At 39.7% G+C, this 20,169-nt stretch overlaps 1 long non-coding RNA gene across 1 annotated transcript; it reads right to left on the minus strand.

The window, feature by feature from the left end:
- Positions 1–1,467: 1,467 nt before the first annotated feature.
- On the minus strand, positions 1,468–19,289 carry LOC148002592 (uncharacterized). Its single transcript, XR_015633076.1, has 2 exons — positions 18,942–19,289; positions 1,468–1,946 (listed from the first exon to the last, which is right to left on the minus strand). It is a non-coding gene; the product is annotated as an uncharacterized LOC148002592 (long non-coding RNA).
- Positions 19,290–20,169: the final 880 nt, after the last annotated feature.

Here is a 20,169-nt window from a genome sequence, read left to right on the forward strand (position 1 = left end):
CTTGCTTGTTTATATCAAGCCATGGTGGAGAGCTCTGAGCTGGGCATGAGGCATTGCAGCTGTAATTATCAGGCAGAATGGCCATCATCCACAGTCCCTTGCTCAAACTTGGACACTTGTGCCATAGATTAGCATCTCAGAGGCTAGCTCTTGAAAGTTTCTGCTGTTTCCTGCTGTTGTTCCTCTTCGGAGTTTAAAAGTTCAAGCATAGAATTAAGGAACTATTTAAACTACTGGTTTTTATTGAAGGCGGCTCTTACCAGCTGAGATATCTGGGTGATGACCTCAACCTTCCCTGTTGACATCAAGCTTGGCACAAGTCTCCATAATTTCTGAGTACTCTATTCATGACAGCTCCAATTTTTGTTGGTTTTCTTTTTGCCAGTAAAATAGTAGGTTGTATTTATCCACCTGGCAATGATCCAGTTCACCTGGGGAGATGTCACCATGTACTGGCAATGAGCCTGACCTCTTAGTGTAGTGCGGCCTAGAAGTCTGGAACTAGGATTTGAGATCTGGATAATATGTGCTTCAAGAGATAGAACTGGAAGATGACAACAACCTTGTGTGTGTGTGTGTGTGTGTGTGTGTGTTTAAGACTTTTGTTTAATTTTCAGCTCAGGTCAAGTTCCAAGCATGCCACTTGGACCTGAAAAGACCCTGAGACAAAGTTAGCTTAAAAGCAATGCTGGGAACCAAATGAGACAGTTTAATAATAATTTAAAATCTGCAAATTTAAAATCCATGCAAACATGGATTCATTGTATCTGAAGAAAGTTAGCTTGCCATTTAAACATAATGTTTCCACATTATGTTTAGGAAGGGTCAGAGTCTACAGTTCCACTGTGTGTGGCCAAGGGAGGGGTGTGTGTGGTGTATGCTTGTATCTGATGCTATATCAGTGTATGCTGGGGAGGGGGTTGTTTGAGGGGCCCATATGTGTAGAGGTACAAGGTCAACTTTGGAAGAGTCCTCAGGTTCTGTAGAATCCTGATCTCTTAGTTGGTCTTGCTAATTCAGTTAGGATGACTGGCTAGCAAACATCAAGGACCTGGCTGGGTCTTCATCCCCAACACTGGGAATAAAAATCTTACCCACCGCAAGTGAGCTTTTGTGTGAGCTTTGATTACTGAACTCAAGGCTTCTTTCTGTTTGTGCTGTAAGTACTTTACTAGGCTTTAATATCCATTATCCCATTTTCTCTCCATTTTCCCAGAAAGAGTACAGAGACACATCATCCTTTCTTTGTGTGTTCTCCTAAAATGACGGTTTATTACTGAACTCATTCGTTCAGTCCTGGTGCTTGAGCAATACAGAAAGTCTCTGACACTTCTGATTCTGCTTCTATCTTTATTATGAATTCTTTTGGCCAAGTCCTTCCTCCAAATCTTTCCACTTGGAGGAGAAGTATCATTTGAAAACCTGTACTTTGTGACAAAGTGACAGTTTGAGAAACCTGAAACAGGCTTTGGCTTTGCAGACTCATTTTTAATTTCTCTTAAAATTCCATAATAGCTTTCATCTTTATATTCCTTATAATATTCATTGTGTTTGTTTATCAGACAAATGTTTGCTGAATCACTATCAGGGAACTACGCATTATTAGATCATTACAAAACCAAGGCTTCTGCTGTGATGATAGATAGCATAAAGGAAGAAGAAAATAGTAAATATGTATTAACAATTTACAGCAAAAACAACAGATTTGTTAAAAGTCAGGGTGAGAAGTGGAAGGTAAGCTCCCTGTAGACAGGCAGTAATGAGGTGAGTATCAGTAGAGCAGTCTGTTGCAAAGAACCAGAGCAGGAAGGAATGGCTTCAGTGAGAACTTCCAGATGGGTGCCACACCGGGTTGATAGGAAGGTCATCCATGAGACAGGACCGTGAACACATTTTGTGAGAGGCTGGGGTGGGGAGATCGGTGATCTTCATAAAAGGCTGTGCATCTGTGGAGCAAGTAATAGCAGTCAGTTTAAAGAAGTGCCGATACGGGAGATAAAAGTATAAATATATGAAAACTGCCTAAGAATTTGGTAATGTTGCTAACATGCTGTGCTTATTATACACGCTTCAGAAACATTTGAAAAAATTTAGTAAAATAGATGTAGAACCTCTGAGCTGCAGGTAGCTGATGGGATTAATCATACAAAGATTTCATTGGGAGCCGCATGTGAGGAAAGGAAATGGGGAAAAGACACCGAAGGCTGGTGAGCTGGAGCGTAGCATGAAGGTCTGACTGGGATTCAAGACCACAGCAAGAGATGAACCCCCCACCTGCAGTAGAGCCATTGGAGAGTCCGTGTGCCATGTCATATCTCCCTGAAGAGATGAGGTCTCTCTCTCTCTCTCTCTCTCTCTCTCTCTCTCTCTCTCTCTCTCTCTCTCCCCCTCTCTCCCTCCTTCCCTCTCTCCCTCCTCCTCCTCCCTCCCTCCTTCTCCCCCCTCAGATCTTCTCACTGCCAAAAAGGCAAATTCACAAAACTTTATGTGAAAAAGAAGGTATTTTTTCCTAATGTTTTATTTCCTGGAATTCTCAAGGCTAGCCAGTTATTTCTTACTGAAAACTTTTGATTTATGTCAACAAACAGCCCTAAGCTATTGTTTCCTGTCTTGTATTTTAATCTCTATCTAACTTCTAAGTGCATCTCAGGAGGTGGCGCCATTTCCTGTCCTTGCTGTGAAGACAGAGGCTGCTTGTTTTCTCAGGAAAGCAGTTTCTTCATCTTGAGAATGAACAAACAACACGGTGAGGATTAAACGGGCTGTGTAAAACTATAGTGATAGCTTCAAGCTGCGTTTATTAAAAGTCAGTTTTCATCATTTCTATTAAATTATATTATTATATCATTATCACCTTTCAAGGCAATGTCAGTAAGCTTGGCAATGGTTAACTGGCCATTTAAATTAAATTGGCTCATTGTAAGTGTGAATAAATATGTTTTGCTTTGCCAATGTAGTTGGTTTGCTCCAAAGATGAGATTTCAATTTGTTACCTTAATTTCCTAAGTCAGAGATAGTTAATAAATTACACTCAAATTCAGAAATGAATAATACCTTCACAGTCAAATATATTCTTTTTTCTGGAACACACTGACAAAATAGAATGAATAATATTTATGTATCATGGAGAGGAGAGTCTGGTTGTGTAGACGCTCAGTTTAATTCTGTTCTTTTCTCTGTGTTTCCCTAATGCCTACGTTGAGGATTGAAAAGGAAACTTTTTCTTCAATGTTGGAAATCAGTGTTAACTTGATTATGACTTGAGTATTTCCAGTGCTGTTCTTGTTGTATGAAAATTACTGTGGTGTACTGGAATATCCCTCTTATCTTGATTACTTCTTTTGCTATGATGAAATAAAAAGAATATGGCAGAAGCGACTTGTATGAGAGTTTGTTTTGGTATATGGTTCCAGACAGGGTGTCCATAATGGTGGGGTAAGTATGGCAGCAGGGGACCAGGGCAAGAAGTTATCTGATCACTTCCCATCACATAGGAAGACAGAAGAGTGAACTGTAAATGGGACAAGACTGCAAGAGTTTAGGAAACAGATGCCACCCAAAGAGAAGCCCATACGCGGTAGAAGGAGGAATGTGAACAGTATCAAGTCAAGGAGAAGTTCTTACAAGAGCACTAGTCCTTCTCCACTGTGGTCTCTGTCTGGTAGCCTGTAACACTGTGAGATGCTGAATCTCTATTTGCTGCACTACCCAGTGATAAACTCTCAGAACCTACCTTTGGTGACGTTTCCCTGAACAAAGATTCCATAACCTCCACTTTCTAAAGATTTCATAACCTCTCCACACAGAGATCAAGAGCTCAAATTACCTGAGTGTTTGGGACCATTCTCTTTCAAACCACCACACTGGTTAAACACAGGCTTTCCTCATTCAGTGGTTTGTGTTTTTACTTATCTCAGGCAGGCTTCCTTATGCTTAGAGATTTATCACTGGCAAGAGACTAGACAGCAAACACATACAAGAGAAGAGAAAATATAGATGAAGTTGTTTCCTATCTTCACTCTGCCTCCAGATTTTGAACTGGCACAGGAAGATGGGCTCACATGCTCAGTTCTACTGTAGGACATGACTCTGAGTGCAAATGACAAGCTGATTCTGGGCTGTTGTATTTGTTTCTATCGACTGAGAAAGTTAAGCAACAGCAATTTAGCATCTCACGAATCTGGAGTTGGAAGACTGAGACCAAGGTGTGGCCAGGCGGGGGGTTTATAAGAACTTCCTCTTGCAATTTGAGAAAACAGAGATAAATACTAAGACATCCTGGGAGGTCTTCTGTGCAGAGAAAAGAAATGCAATATATCTAGAGAATATTATATCATTAGTAATAGTTTGTTTCAGCTGATGTCTTAAATGGGATGAGCAATATCATGCTTTATAAAAAAGAAATCCTCCTCCGTGGGTTATGGCTCTGTGCCTTCTCTGTTTCCCATGTTCTTATGAAGACATCTACAATGCTTAGAACCCAATCTATTTTCCCTGAATTTCCACAATCATCTTTAAAACTCCCTGTCCCCAGCACTACAATCACATTCTGAGTGCCAGAAGTTAGAGCGTCTACATGTTAGTAGGGAGGAGGCACAATTCATCCCATAAGGAATCTACTTATATTTAAAACAAAGTGGCTATCTATCGGACAGAACAGCCAGGCAAGCAGTTCAAAGGCGAGTTTGAGTGGAAAACATTTTTTACAATGTGTTATGATAAAAGTTTAATGAGATACTTCAATAAAAATATATAGAGCTTTGCTTTGAATGCAGCAGGGCAGCAAATATATATATATATATTAGGCTAGGCAATTTGGGTGTTGAAAGGAGATCAGCATCTCGCGGGAGGGAGAAATGAAAAAGAAGAGCATTATATTTGCAGATATTTGCATCTTTTCTCAGTTATCTCAACTCCAAGAAAATGAAATAATGGGATGTTTGTACTGAGTAAATACAATTCTACACATCTGCCAGGGGGGAGCATTTAGGAGAGATACCGGTCTCAACCAAGACACATGAGCGGGGGCTCTCGTCTCAAAGTAATATCTCTAGGAATTAGAGAAGGTTCCACAGGAGTTTAACTAATTGCTTATTTGTGTGGCTGTGGTACATGTTTTTCTGATGACTTAAAGGGAATTAACATTAACCAGTTATCTAACTAGGAAGGTCAATTCATATTACCCTGCTTAGAAAAATATGTTTGAATATCTTTCTTTTGCGTGAATACTGTCATCTTTGTATTCTCACACATAGGCAAATGCCAAAAAAAAAGGTTGTTTACTTTTGCATCACTCTGACTATGTGCCTGACAGAAACAAGAAAGAAAGATTTATTTTGGTTCATGATTTTAGGAAGAGTTCAGTCTGTCATGATGGAGAAGGCCGGACTGTAGGAGTCTGGTATAGCAACTGCTTGTTCGTATGGTTGTGCTAGAAAAGAGAATGTCTGATTGGAATTAGTAGTGTTTCAAAGACTAACTCCCAGTAACCTGATTCTGTTATTCGGGTCTACCCCTTAAAGGCTCTAGTATTCACAAGAATGTTATAAGATGGGGACCAAGCAGGAAACACTAGAATAATGCAAGTCTATGGAGAACACTTCAGATTCAAACTATAACACGTGCACTCACAGCGGGGAGGGAGCTAAAAGTCCAAGCTCAGGCTCACTAATATAAAAAAAATATATACAAGTAGATTTGCAGCATTATCAGGAATTCCACACATTTGCCAGAATATTTACACCATAACTTAATTTGTTCTAGAAGGTCATTAGCTTTTGCCTACCTAAGAAAACCCTCTACTCAACACCATAAATGTGTTATTGTTTCTTATAGCAAGCATATAGAGTTTTAAATTGTATGATTGGATTTAAGTACATCATATTAAGATCTTTGTGTGGCATTTCAGGAAGGTAAAATGTTCACACAAACAACGTGATTGCTGCAGTGGACTTCGGAACGGTACTGTCAGATAGAGGATTAATGAGCAGTAGGAAACTTCTATGAGATCTATGCTATCTGGGTACACTATGCATTCATCAAACATTTGCTTAGAGCCTAATTTAGCCCACTGAATGTGTTGTTCATTGGAAAGAAAATAGGAAGTGCAGTGTAGCCATTTTCCATAAGAAACAGTGGAGCTGTTTGATCAGAATTGCGCATGGAAAGATGTAGCCCAGCAATTGGAATACTTGAGCATGGTTTCTGAATTTCATAGAGTGAACTAACCCAGCTGGGTGATAGAGGTCTGGATAATGACTTATGGTATACAGTTCAATTAATTTTTTATGCTAAACATATCCTTACTCTTTATTTTTTTCAAATAAAGAAAAGTATACTAAAAGGACAAAAAAGTATACAGAACCCTGTAGAATCAATACAGACATATTGTTTAAATTGCAAACGTTAGGTGCTTTGTGCTTTATACTGCTGACCCAAACTGACAGCCAACATTTCCTTAAGGAAGGTTTTGGATTCAGCATTGTGTATTACAGCTTTAATCCCAGTATTCAATATATGAAGACAGGCAGATTCCTGTTGGCCAAGGTCACATCTAAGTAGTGAGTTCCAAGCCAGTGAGGGCTAGACAGTCTCAAAAACAGAAAACAAATAACCAAAGCAAAACACAACAAACAGGAAGTGTTTCAGTTACTGCAAGAAACAAGGACATGTCTGGTCTTATGAGTGAGACATCTTCCATCAAGCTTCCCTACCTCCCCAAGTGCTTTGTTGGTTCTTAGTATGTACATGAAGGTCCATTGTGCTATGGTTTTCTTTCACAACTTATATTTGTCATTATTCTATCAGATATCATAGGCTCAGATATGGAGCACTGCTTCAATTTACAAGATTTATCCTCACAGGACACTTGCTGGGAAGCAGAATGTCCCACGTTTTTTCCTGTATTTCCTTGAAAGGGCATTTATGCTTGTCATTATACCTAAGTCTCTGGTCATAGTGCCTAACTTCCTTGTCTGTGAGCTTACAAACAATATTATATTTGGGTTACATATGAATACTAGCTATTGCTAATGTCTATTCTGGTTCAACACATGGCATGGTCTTTCCAGTTTTCCTGTCAGTTGTCTAAATATTCTACTCATACATCATGCAACTCCCTAGTCAACATGATTCTTTTTTTTTCAAGAAATGAGAACTGTTAAGCTCATTGACATGTTTTCTTGGGCAGAATCTTCTTTATCAAGCTATCTATCCATCATCTATCTTTCTTTCTATCGATTTCTCTCTCTCTCTCTCTTTCTCTCTCTGGGTATATGATAACATGTTACCCATACTATGTAAATGAACTGAATTCTCACCAAATATATATGCATGAGTATGCATTTACTAGAAGTCTAATGATGAATGGAAGATGCTTTCATGAACAGTTACTGAAAGAAATCTCCCTCATACTGATATCCAATACTTGCAGAAATGTATTCATATAGATATATGAATCAGCTCTATCCTCTTCTTAATATTGAGAGCATAATATTTAAGAATAAATTCACTTTTATTCCACTTTACAGCTTTCCCTTACTACTTGTTTTAAGAAGCAAGCAAGTTCTGGGGGCTCTGTTCTTGAGTTTTGCAAAACTATATGATGCAAACATCTACTCAAGCAGACACTTTTCTGCAGTGATGTGTTAAAAATAGAAAATATGAACATGAATGGAAAGTAAACACAAAGCAGAGAAAGTAAAAGCAATCTCTGAATGGTGGAGATTAAATTTCTAGGAAACAAAGATGTGACAAGCAAAGACAGAAAAAGAACAAGCATGTGTGTATTTTTGGCACCTCTAATGTCAGGAAGGAAGAGGGAAGAAGATAACTTTCCTCATCTGTGAGCTTACAAACAGTATTATATTTGGGTTACATATGAATACTAGCTATTACTAATGCCTATCTTGGTTCAACACATGGCATGGTCTGCATTAGAAAGCTCTCTTGAGTTTCTCACATAGTTTTAGTGAAACTAAACAAGATGGAGAGCTATACGCAGTTTTAAAAGGGGGACTTAAAAGCCACATTCTCCTCAATGGCTAGTCCAGTGTGTTAACAGCAAGCTCATTTACACTGAAGTGATGAATTCCTCCTTAAAACAACAGCATTGTTGCTCTGCAGGGGTAGTCCTCACCTTTAATCCCAGTGCTGGGGAGGCAGAAGTAGGAGGATCTCTGGGGTTTAGGGCCATCATGGTCTACAGAGCTGGTTCTAGGACAGCCAAGGCTACACAAATAAACTCTGTCTCAAAAAACCAAAAACTCCAAGCCAAAAAAAAAAAAAAAACCAAACAAAAAAACTAAACAATGTCATAAGTTGTCTGTCATATCACAACCCATCAAAAGCAGTGGCGGTATCATCAGAGGCCAAGTCAAAAGAAATTGAATGGTGACCGTTCAGGATATTTGAGGATTGAGTCAATTTAGAAAAGCTTCAGAGAAACACAACAACAATGCAAATTGTTGTCCTTCTCTTGATGAAATGAAGCACGCAGCTGAGTGCTACAGGCATGGGATAGACAGCATTGGCATCATATACCAATGCAGTTTGAGGTATGCCCCCCACAACCACTTCCCAGCAGTGTGGCTGAGAGTAATCTGGGCTCAGCTCAGTTCCAGGAAATGAAATGGGATATCTGGTGGTACTTGTATTGGGCTTAAGTGCTGCCCTGTCACTAGAGTACCAAAATAATAAAAACAGCTTAAAAATAAATGGAGTGTGGGTGGGGAGAAATCTCCCAAAGACTCACTACTCCTTATTGTTACCCTGTCTTTGGAATATTTTCTGAGAAGCAGAACTTGTACTGTGAGTGGGAGGGAATATATTCTTTCAAGTTGTCTGACCCCTGTCTAAGTCATCCCTGCATGTGGGTACCTCCACTTAGCCCATGGTTCACCATGTTTTGTCATGGTGGTAGATGGAAATTTTCATGAATCATGTGCTATAAAATTTAAAAAAGGAACAGGGGTTGTATGACAGAAATGGAGATTTTTAATAAAAGTGTGGTTTCTAGGTTAAGGGAGAAAGGATCCATTCCATGACCTGAGAGGCTTACAAGATGTCACAGCTAGAACTCTGGTCAAGAAAACAAAATATCATTATCTTTGACAGTAAACAATCTTGTAGGCATGAAACAACAGGAAAGAAAGTACTCATAGAACCTAGTGTCTTTACATGTTAACCTTATTGCTATAGTTGCAGATATAAACGAAAAACTGGTGGAGATAACAAGTGATTATTTTTCTTGTTTCTTATGTTTTAAAAATTAAAATACAACATCACCCCTTCCCCTTCTTCCAATGTCTCCTCCCTCATATCCATTGCTTCTTTTGCTTTAATTGTTATTGGTGTGTGTGTGTATGTGTGTGTGCGCGTGTGTGTGTGTGTCCACAAGTATCTAAATACAACCTTCTGAGTCCTTTTTGTATTGCTTAAATGTGTATGACTTCAAGGTTGACCACTTGCTATTAAGGAAGGGGAGGGGGGAGGGGGATGTTTGCCCGGATACCGGGAAAGGGAATAACACTCGAAATGTATATAAGAAATACTCAAGTTAATAATAAAAAAAAAGAGTCTGATCCCTGGAAAAGACTCCTTCTGTTCTCAACAATCATAAGCTTCCTGTAGTTCTTTGTTTAATAATGGAGCCCTGTGAGATTTGCCCTCTCTGTGTTGGCATGCCTATTAATGCCCTTGTGCACATTGTTCCGGCAGCTCTGTATCTCCTTCATTGTCTTCTGCTCCTCAACTGAGGCCCCCCACACCCTTTTCCCTATTTTTCCCATAAACAATTACTTTCCCCTAGAGGACCAAGGGAAGGGAGAGAAAGAATCCTAAACCAGACTGGACAGGAGACTCATTGTTGGGTCCACTGGACCCCAGGCACTGGTCCACTTCACACAGGCATGGATTTGTCCAGACATGTTGCCACTGTCTATTGGTCTATGAACTAGAAATGGGGACTAACAAGAGGCAGGAACTAGTCCTTTATGCAATTAGAGTGGAAATCAATCCCTTTTATTCAGAAAGGAGAAAAAAGATACCAGGGCGGGAGCACTTTGTTTCAACATTTTTGAACTTCAAATTGCCTAATAGTTTCCAGTAAGTCCTGGGTTGTACTTCACTTTGTTCTCCATACAATTTTGAGTAAATGTCAAGTATGAGTGTTAAGGCAGACTTGCCACAGAATTGAATCATCTGGATAGGGAGCCAATTGACAGTTTTTACAGAATTCGGAGTTATCCCTTAAGGCAAAGGAAGCCCTGATGTAGTCAACCTTTTCTCAGTTGCCTTTTTGTCTGTAGACCATGTATTTTTAAAGGATGATATTATAACTAACATCGTGGTTTCAACATACGAGAGCTCAGCCCATTTTCCTCTCTCTCTGTGAATTCCAATTCCAAATGCAGTGTAGTACTGAGATTTAGATTATCTTCCAGAATCCAGGTTTTTCCATCTCCAGGCTTATTTTGAAGTCATACTATGTTGCCATACTGAGGGTGAAAGAATTAAGCAGCGTGGGGCAGGTGGGAACTGGAGGAGAATATAGTTAGTAGTTAAGTTAACCTAAGTAACTTATGAAGAAGTCTGTGGAAATGCACTAGTTAGCAAGTTGGTATCAAAATACTGCTTGAACGAGAGGTCAAACTGGATTACCACACATGGGTGGACACCATGCTTCCAGGAAGCATATGCTAGTAAATTAATGTTACAGTACAAGGCATAGAATATCTTGATGGTTACCCACTGTAGCTACATGATAAAATTCTGTTGCTGAAAACACCAGACATTTTGGTTGGAGGACATAGATCCCAAACTGGTCAGGAAACTTCAGGAAAGGGAAGTTGTTAGGAAGCATACATTTGTACTGTCTCATGGATCTTTAGCTCATGTGGGTGTTTCACAGAAGCCAAACCATGGGGGCAAGGGTTTTTCATAGTCTTCTTACAAGGGAAGACAGCCATTAGAGATCTTCCCTTTGAATAGATATATTCCTGCCCCATTTGCTGCAGTGTTAAAACCAACAAAAAGAAATAACGTAACATAAGTGTCGGACATGCAGGAATCACTAATGATGTGATGACCATGGCATGCAGTCTTTGAAGCTCACCGCTGTGAGTGTGAGCAGAAAGAGTAGGAATTTAAACAGTGAAGCAGAATCGGCCCAGTTTTGCAGGCAATAAAGTGATTTGTACTCTTTTCTTAAAAGACAACTTCACTTCCTGGGAGCTGCAAACAGAACTAAAGTGTGGTGTTGATGTGGAAAAGCCCCGAACAGTAATTACTGAACCAATCACTCTAGAAGTAACATTCAGAAATCAGTCAGGTATGAACTGTTCTAATCCCAGAACCTACACATTCTGGTTTTGACAGCAAAAAAAGGGGGGGGCAATTTAGCATGATGAATGCTTTAATCAGTCACTCAATGGACTGCCTAAAGTGGAATATTTTTATTTTGTATTTATATTTTTAAAGATTCCTTGTCATGACGAGAAACTGCATTTTAAGCAAAATTTCAGGAGCACAAGGGAATATTGTTAATGTTGGATAGTAAATCTCTAGAACTTGCTCAGTAGGTGCCTGCAGCTTTAAAGCTGTTGATAAAAATCTGTGTCTTTCTTCCCCAGCCCCTGCCAAGTGAACTTCCTCTGATTCTGTGGGTTGACTGTTTCAGAGCTTCATGTAAGTGCAAATGTACAATACTTGTTCTCCTAGGACTTATATTTTATTTAGCATAATGTCTTCTATGTTCAAACTGGCACAGTCACCTTCTTTCTAAAGGCTAATTAAGGTTTCATTGTACCTATGCTATGATTTCCTATCTGCTCGCTCATGGACATACATGTAAGCCATTTCCATACCTTGGCTCCTGTAAATGATGGCGCAGTGAGCACTGAACTTGAGCATTGCTGTTTCTTTGTTATTTTAGTTCCCTTGGATCTATGAGGACTGTCACATAATGAAGTGACAGCATCACTAATGTCCCACAGTGGTCACACAGTCTTCCATTCCCTTGAGCACTACAGGGGCTCCACTCTTCCACATGTTCACTTACACTTTTCAGAGACTTACCTTGAGATCCTAGCCACCAGATGAGGGGATATCTTAGTGTGGTTCTGATTAGCATGTCCCTGGTGATAATTGACATTTTTACATACTTTCCTTATATCATATTTTAGTCATTTGTATGTCTTCTTGGAATAAATGTCCGTTCTTTTTGTTTTTAATGCAAAGAAAACTTCCTTACTGCACACAGCACAGACTATAATGAAGCTTGGCAGAATGCCTATGGAGTGGCATGAAGGGTAAGCACCTCAAGTCAATTGGCGTTAGTCTTTCTGCCTGATTGACTTCCTACGTTCTGGAAAAGTAACCAAGAAATGAAGCAACCCTGAAACCCTGAAAAGACACAACCACCTGGGGGCGATGTATAAATCCTATGAGAATGCAGTAGTGATGCCACTGTCCTACAGCGGCACAGGTCACAAGGACACACCAGGGAAGGGAAGCTCAGACTGCACAAGGTTCTTTTCCTGCTTAACAGCATGAATTTGTCAGAAAAACCACAAACCAGAACGAGTAAAGAAAGGAACAACAAATCTATGCAGCATTTATAAATGTATCTCACAGCCAGCTGAGCTAAAATGTGCATCTGTTTCCAGTCTATGTGCAAATGAGAAAGCTATGGACATGGTTTAGACAGAATCCTTTGATTAGAGTACATTATTGAGGCCCTGGTTTTGAGTTTGATGCACCTGTAGGTTGATGCGCTTCCAACAGAAGAAAACCTTACCTCTCCATAGCTATAAAGTGTACTTCTTAACCTTTTGAACGTTTTTCAAAGAATTATTTATTTTTATGAGTGCTCTATTTGCATATGTGCCTGCATGGCAGAAAAGGACATAGGATTCCATTACAGAGGGTTGGGAACCATGCTGTGATTCCTGGGACCTCTGGAAAAGAGGAGCCAATGCTCTTAACCACTGAGCCATCTCATTCCTATAAACATCTTTTAAAATGTGCTGTTGGTCATAAGAGGGACTATGGATCACTCCATTCATAGGACAGAAAGCACATCTCACATTTGTGAAGGAGTCAGCTTCATGTTCTGCTGTGGGACAGACGTGTTAAATGTATATAACATGTAGTATGTGCAAGCCTTTCATATGAGGAACAGCACAGATCTTGATGTACTGTCTGTCAAGGAGAATCCTGTCAAGAGAGCAGCATGAAGCAATGTACCACCTCTTCCTGATAATGTCCCCTCCATTCCCCATGCATCTTTAGGTTAAATGTTTGTAACCCTCATAGCATGATACAGAAATCAAAATAAAGTGATTGTATGAAGTGGCATGGAAGCGACAATGCTGATGCTGTCTTACCTGTCGGAGTCACACATAAATTTCAGAACCTAGGGAATAGTTATGCAGGCCTTAATGTCCAAAATCAAAAAGAGAAAGGGTAAATTATTTCTGGAACTGGAAATTGTCTTCAGACCTGCCTGCATTCCCACTGTGTGACAAGGTGGGGTGGACACGTTAAGGTGGACATGGCATGTGCATAGTATATACATGCACAAAGGAGGATTTTTTAAAAAAAGATTTATTTATTTAATGTATATGAGTAGACTGTCACTCTCTTCAGACACATCAGAAGAGGGCATCAGATCTCATTACAGGTGGTTGTGAGCTACCACGTGGTTGCTGGGATTTGAACTCAGGACCTCTGAAAGAGCAGTCAGTGCTTTTAACCTCTGAGCCATCTCTCCAGGCCACCAGCTTTTTATTCCTTAAGAATACAAACCACAAAATTAACTTATAGGAATTGCTTTTCCAAAACAACTACCTAAACAATACAATTCCCCTAAATCAAAAGACAATGTTAAATGGCTTGAGTTCTCTTGACAATGCTCGAAGGGCAAGCTTCAAGAACAGCTAAGAACACCACCTACAACATGGGCCTTGTCTTCCTGCATGGGAACTGTTAGTGCTAGGGTTTAGTGGATTAGCTACTCAGAATCTAGTAGAAACCAAAGGGTATCTTCTAAAAGCAATAACCCAAAATGGTAAAAATACAAGCTGGCGGGTAGAGGGGAGAAGAGGTAAGGGCTTTATAGAAAGCATTAATATAAAAGAAACCACTAAATAAAAAGCTTCCTAAAGCTAAGAGTCATTTATATAAAGAACATAGAATGCACATGTAGGGAAACCTCACAGCAAATGCACTGTACCAAGTGAACAATTCACACAACAGAATATGAGTGCACACTAACCACATAAATGATGTGACGCATCAGAAATAAACGTGTTTCACCTTCTCATTCAAAAGTATTTTCGGCTACTAGCCGAACTCCATGCCACAGTGAAGAGGCCTGTCTTAAGCAAAGTGATCAGGATGTGCTGAAAAGAGAGGAAGATACAGTTGTACTAAGTTACACAGAAAGAAAGAGGAAATGAAGTTTGAAATGTCATACCAGAAAAAGTACATTTCAGATCCTTAACTTGAAATGAGGCACATGCACGCACATGCACATGCACACACACACACACCCTCCCTAACTCAAATCAGGAAAGAATAAAACAGACAGATAGCAAAGTTCTATCTATATCTATGTGTACAGTAACATGCTGCCTACTTTCATGAGGCAGTAGCCAGATGCAGACTAGTGTGCACCATTATAAATCTATGGCAGATCCCAGGGCAAACATATAAGTACTATATGGAAGGCAAAATAAATAAATCAGAGCTTCTGTGCATATATATTAATTCGTGTCATATAGACTCATGTTTAGACTGTACAGATTGTATGTACCGATGTTGATATGATGGAAGTTGATCACCCAGCAAATAACACAGGAAACTTCATCTCAATGAGGAAGGTCAAACCAACAGCATTATAGTACAAATAAATTAGGCAAAAGTAGCAAGGGTTGGTGTGGCGGCCTCCTTCCGTAATCCAAACACAGCTGAGAAGCAAGAGGAGCAAAAGTTCAAGGTCACTCTCACATCTATGGTAAGTTTGAGACTTACCATAAGTAAGATTCTGTCTTAAAAAAGTAACAACAACAAAGATTCTGTAAGATTCTGTCTTTAAAAAGTAACAACAACAAAGCCCCTTGACAAAAGGAAAATGAAAAGCATCCTCTTTCCACTAGTAATTTTGAAATTTTGAAATTTTAAGGGAGGCTACAAACCAACAGTAGAGAAATTTCTAAAAGAAGATTGATGTTTCAATCAACAGAATGTTACAATCAACAGAGACTTAAATCAGAAATCAGAGAATAATATCTCATTGTAAGTATGCATGCTTAACCATCAAACTGAGAATAAGCTCCCTGTTGGAGGAATTAGAGGAAGGAATGAAAGAGCCGAAGGGGCTTGCAACCCCATAAGAACAACAATGCCAACCAACCAGAGCTCCCAGGGACTAAACCACTACCCAAAGAGTACACATGGACAGACCCATGGCTCCAGCTACATATGTAGCAGAGGATGGCCTTGCTGGGCACCAATGGGAGGAGAAGCCCTTGATTCTGCCAAGGCTGGACCCCCCAGTATAGGGGAATGTTGGGAGGGGGGATAATGGGGTTGGTTGGGGAGGGGAACACCCTTATAGAAGAAGGGGGTGGGGATGGGATAGGGAGCTTATGTCCGGAAAACCAGGAAAGGGAATAACATTTGAAATGTAAATAAAAAATATCCAATAAAAAAGTATGCATGCTTAGAAACATATACAAAGAAGTTGTACCAGTTTGTTCTTTTAGCATAATGATTTCTGATGTCATCCATTTGTCATAATTTCACTTTCCTTTATGGCTGCATAAAATTTCACTGGACAGATACACCACATCCTTTTCATCCATGACTCTGTCAGTGGGTATCTGGCTGGTTCTATTTTTTTGGATATCATGAATGGCACAGTCATAACTGCTAGTGTTCAAGTTTCTTTATGATATTCCAGCTTTTTTGGGTTAATAACCAACAATGATAGAGCTAGAGATATGGTGGTTTTATTGGATATTTAAGAACCTTCAAAATGGTTTCCATAGTGACTGCCCAGGTTTATGTTCCTACCAGCAACATTTTCTTAAAAATCACAATTTTCCAGTATTAATTCACTAAAACAAAACATTTAAACAGAACAATTTTTTTAGATGTAAAAGACAAGTCATCAACTAATTAACTCATGTTCCCATCAGAACTAGGCAGTTTCACAAGGAGAGTGCACCATGTTCCAAACATCAATAAATCTTGATGATATTAAAATTGTTTCCAGAAGCAGAAAAAAGATACAAAACAAAAAGGCAGCCTTCCATATTCTTATCATAAAATAAGTACTGCTCCACTATCTAGATTTTTGTACTTGGGAGCTTAAAGTATACACTTCATAAAGTTAACACACAAAAATTAAAACTATACACTAACACATTTGAATGCTGAAGCAAATACTTGAGAAATATTAGCAAATTTCAGTCACTAGCACAGTAATAAATGCAAGACTATGGCCAAATGGGATTTATTCCAAGAGTATAAAAGTTAGTTAATATCAGGGAATTGATTAATTTAATTTACCATATTAATAGGTTTGATAGAAAAATTTACATATCTCCATTCACACACAAATTTCTTGGAAAAATATATAATCTGTTCCTGATAATGTTCAGTAAAATACAAACTGAATGAACTTATACATATATTTTGGTACTTAACATAATTCCTTTATTTAGTGAATAAAGTGGAAGATTGTCCCCAAAAGCAAGGACTGACACTGTTCTTATTGCTATCTAATGAGATATGAGAGTCTTTAAATAATAGCTCTGTGCTTCTAAATGTGGATGATCACACATGAAATGATTTTATAATTATCCGCTAAGTTGTGTGTATTTCGGGCAGGCTTTTGAATATATATTTCATAATAAAATGGTGAAACCTGCTCAACAATACAAAGATACACACATACATTTAAAAGGTCCATATGATGTAATTCATGTTCAGTTGTGCATTTCAGATTTGTGACTGATGGATACAAAACCAGACACAGTGAGGAAAAGAGGTCCCACAGATTCAAAACGGGCAGCAGTGAAATATATAAAATGGTCTGTGGCCTTTTTATTGCTACTTATAAAATTTTACATCTGTGGCAGATGATCTATTGCCAAAAAGAAAGGCACAAACATTTTTAAGATTTAATATGATACTTTGATTTGCAGGTCAGAAACAATGAAAGTTAAAAGTGGGTCTTAGCTCTGGCATTTTAAGGAGTCTTGGGCTCATTACTATGGTCCTTAAAAAGTTGGATAAATTGAAAAGCAACACTCTTTCTTTAGCCCACCACAGAACTGAGAGCTTGTCAGGCAAGAAAAGCGTTATCATGAAACAGGCGAGGCAGCAAAGTAAGGAGTCACCGTGAGATGTGCTTGCCTGACCCCAATGCACTGAAAACAGGAACAGATAGCCCATTGGACTACATTTCAACAGTAATCTGGTTTTCAACAATGTGTAGCGAAGGCAAGTGAAAAGGCTGGAGAGAATAATCAGCAGTGCCAGATACAGATGTGACGTAAATACTGGGGTTACCAAACAGAATACTTACGTCACGGTTCTGGTGAATTCTGAAGGCTGAATGTGGACTAGCAAGAGAGTTACTCATGGAGGCTCTCATTCCTGAGGATACTTTGTGTATGTGTTAGCGTTACCTCCAGGAAATACAATAAGCTCTCAAGATCTGAGAGGTTTTCTCCATCAGTCTGGTAAGGAGGATGGAAGATTAGTCGTGCCTGGTGCTTTATTGACAACAAAACACAGTTCTGATGGGAGAATTGTTTTCTCTGAGCCTGTTCTGCACCTCTGGTGGGATGGCATTTCTCTCTATGCATCCACATAGTCTTTTCTGCCTCACCACGGTGGGGGACACTACACAACAAAGCACACTTGAACTACTTGAAAACAATAAAAGGTCAGAGACACAAACCCACTAAAGACTGAGACTGAAAACAGAAGACTAATGATCTCTCTCCCCTATTTGTACTGTTCTCCCATACTAAGAGGATTCGAAGAGACTTAGCAGATAATAGCTGGAAGTCTTGCAAGCCACACATACTCTTTGACAGGTAGTGTCAATGAGCCTGAAGTGAAAACAGGACCTCAGAGATGAGCCTGCAGGGCATGGCTGCTTCTGTTCCTTACAAATGCACTAAACATTAAACTGAGCCCAACTTTACTCTAACATACACACTCATTCTGGAAGCCCATTGGACTACTTCTCAACAGCACATCTGGTTTTCAACAACGTATAACAGAAGACAAGAAAAATGGTTGGAGAGAAAACTCATCCGTGCCAGATACAGATGTGATATAAATACTGGAATTACCAAACAGAAAATTTAAAATAATTAGGACTAAAACAGTAAGAAGTTTAATAGAGAAAGAAAGCAATCTACAGAACACGGGAATTAAAAAACATCAGCATTCTAATGAAAATTCATTAGAAAATTCTAGAAATGTTTTGCATGATTAAAGAGTCAGTGTATTTGAAGACAGGTCAATACAAAATTTCCAGACTGAAATGTAGAGAAAGAAAAATGTGTAAGGATTGTAACGACAGTTTCAAAAGTAGAGCGACAGGAATAGAAGAGCAAGCATTCAAACAGCATCACAGACTATGTTGACAAGAAGCTGGCTTGGCTGCATTTGCTCCACTCAGAGAGACCCTGAGTGTAGGCCAGGAGCAGCTCTTCCATTACTGTCTCTCATGGGCCCCTGCGGGCCCACAGCTGGACTAACAGCTGCAGAGGTTTCGAGCTCCAAGCCCTAAGAGCTGTTGGACTCCTACTCCAAGCTGTAAAAGACAGAAACTCAAGCTTACTGCTTTAGGCTCTAACCACCTGTCACAGTTACTATAATCCTCAGTGATAATGTCTGGCAGCAACAACACGTACCTGCTAGTGTCACAGCTCCTGACCTTGCCATGATGTTGGAAACCTCAACTCTTCCCACCACCTGGCATTATAGCTATTGGGCCTAGTGTAGGAAGCCTCAGCCTTGGTCGTGGCTACTGTGACAACTTCTGGACTAGACACTGGGCCTTTAGAAGCTAGCATCTCCCCGGAGCTCCTTTGCAGCCTTCTGCCTTCTTCAGTCACCTTTCTCTACTCTCTTCTTTCACTATTTCTCATTGCTTCTCCATCACACCACTGCTACACCTCCCATTCCGTTGCCACCTTTGCTATTGCTACCGTGCTGCTGCTGCTGCTGCTGCTGCTGCTGCTGTTGTTACTGCTGTTGCTGCTGCTGCTACCTCCTCTTACTAACTTGGCCCACTCTACAAATGAGAAAGATCCAGCATAGAGCAATGAAAAGCAAACTAAATAAATAGCCTAGTAAGAGAAGCTTCTTACTGGGAATCCTGTTGCAATACCAGCAGGCAGCTGACTGAGAAAATGATCTGAACAGCTTGCATATACGGCCAGAAAGAGGCCTGGCAGGAGTGTATGCACCAATCGATCAGTTCTTTGTACAAATCAAAGACTGCCCTTCCACTAAGTACTACAGAGGCCTTTTACTGGGCCTCGTGAGGAACTGCTTACCAACCTCCTTGGGTGCGTATGATACAGGGTTAAAGTTCACAGAGACTTGAGGTAACCAAATGGCCTGGTGATAGCTGCTTTAAATGATTATGGCTGGCACTGTTCCTTCTGGAGCTGGAACTGTGCTTCTGCAATAAATGGCCGTGGTTGCCGTGGAGCTTCCTCAAGTGAGTTTGAAGTGATCAAAGCAGCTGTGCTGAGGTGAGAGCAGTCCAGCCAGCTGCTTGCTTGAGAGCCCTGTGCTCAGGGCAGCCATGATTCCAGGAAACAATCTAACTCCTTTTAATTAGGAAGTCAAATCACACTGGGCACCAGCTCCCTTTATGGAAAGATACTAGATTAGTGGAAAAGAAGCTGCCGTTTCAGACCATGAAGACAATGAACTTAAATCATTGTGACTAGGCGCACGTAGTTATTAATCAAAATAGGAACTATTACAATCAACCCATTTTTGCCAATGAGAAATAAATTAATTTATTCTCATGCATAAAAATCCATGCTTTAGAATTTGATAAACTCATTTTCTGCATCCAGTTCATTGTAGAGGTGTGTTCTCTGCATTATAAAAAAAAGTGCCCAG

This window comes from Rattus norvegicus, chromosome 11 (assembly GCF_021556685.1).
Source record: "Rattus norvegicus strain SHRSP/BbbUtx chromosome 11, alternate assembly SHRSP_T2T, whole genome shotgun sequence".
NCBI classification, from domain to species: Eukaryota; Metazoa; Chordata; class Mammalia; order Rodentia; family Muridae; genus Rattus; species Rattus norvegicus.